Source organism: Theobroma umbraticum, unplaced genomic scaffold, assembly GCF_002168275.2.
Source record: "Theobroma umbraticum cultivar Fairchild unplaced genomic scaffold, ASM216827v3 scaffold_106.0, whole genome shotgun sequence".
Taxonomy (NCBI): Eukaryota; Viridiplantae; Streptophyta; class Magnoliopsida; order Malvales; family Malvaceae; genus Theobroma; species Theobroma umbraticum.
The window spans coordinates 504,370-505,372 of NW_018397276.1; positions in this window are offsets into that span (position 1 = coordinate 504,370).

Consider the following 1,003-nt stretch of genomic DNA (forward strand, 5'->3'; position numbering starts at 1 on the left):
TAAGTAGGCTCCAAGTAACCTAATTTCCAAATCCCATCAAATTTTTATTTTTCAAAAATTGCCCAGTGCTGTGACTTTACTTTTTTGCTACAGTAGCACTATAACACTACTTCTCCAATGCTATAGTGTTAAGCTCTTGGGAAAATTGTATGGTAAGCTTCCTTTCACTAGTGCTACAATAGTCTATCATCTTCAAACGTGATTTTCAAACTGATCTGTTCTGAAATTGGAAAAGTGATAAACAAATAAGTTGTAGCCCTATCTCTTAAATTTCTACTAGCATAAGAATAATGTCAATTGGACATATGGATTGAAAGGTATGCATCAAATACTGAATCATGTTCAGTCTATGCACACTACTACAGTGCTCTCAATTAGAAAAATATTTTGACCATGATCTAATCTGAATTAGGTGAAGTGGTAAACATAGAAGTTGTATCCTTTGCTCTTAGAAGTCTAGTGGTTCAAGAATCACTTTATTTTCAGCTATGTAGACAGAGATATGATCAAAATACAGCAACATATACGAATAAAGTCATCACCATATTTGCATGAATTTTGATCAAATGGGCCTTTTTCATCAAATTTCCTATAAAAGCAATAAGAGAAATTACCAATACTACTCTTAAAGTAATTTAAAACAAAATAATATAAAATTAACTAAAATAACTTAAATTAACTACCTAACATGTAATCCAACTTAAACTAGAAAAACACATAAAATGCTTCGATTTGAACCTAAAATCTCTAGGATCTAACTACGTAATCCCCCCAAAATGTGTCAAAATAACTCTATATAATAGAGTTATCAGTCTTTGTGACTCAAATGTTATTTTCCCTCATTATTTTTGTTGCAAATCAGTAATAGCACTCTCTTGCTAGCAGTCAGTGTCACAAAGACGTGATCCATTTAGTTCTCATTAGTAGGTGTCTAGAAGCCTCTTGATGCCTGATAACTCTATTATATAGAGTTATTTTGGCTCATTTTGGGAGCTTAAGTAGC